A 402-nucleotide genomic window follows, 5' to 3' on the forward strand; every position below is an offset into this window, starting at 1 on the left:
AAAAAAAAAAATGAGGCAGGAAGCTTGCTGCAATGAGCCATGATTGCATCACCCCACGACCACCTGGGTGATAGAGCCAGACCCTGTCTCGAAAGAAAAAAAGAAAGTAAAATAATGAATTGATGAAACTACTCAAAAGAAATTCAAGAAAAATCTACAGAAATTAGAAAATTATTCCTTCTAAATTCCAAAATGAATCAAATTTTTATTTTTATAGAGAAAGGGTCTCAGTCTATGGCCTAGACTGGAGTGCAGGGGCACAATCAGCACACTGCAGCCTATAGCCTTGAACTCCTGGACTCAAGCAATCCTCCTTCTGCCTCCTGAGTAGCTAAGACTACAGGATTGAGCCCTGATAAATTTTTTTTTTTTTTTTTTTTTTTTTTTTTTTTTTTTTTTTTT

Source organism: Cebus imitator, unplaced genomic scaffold (assembly GCF_001604975.1).
Source record: "Cebus imitator isolate Cc_AM_T3 unplaced genomic scaffold, Cebus_imitator-1.0 Scaffold76, whole genome shotgun sequence".
NCBI lineage: Eukaryota > Metazoa > Chordata > Mammalia > Primates > Cebidae > Cebus > Cebus imitator.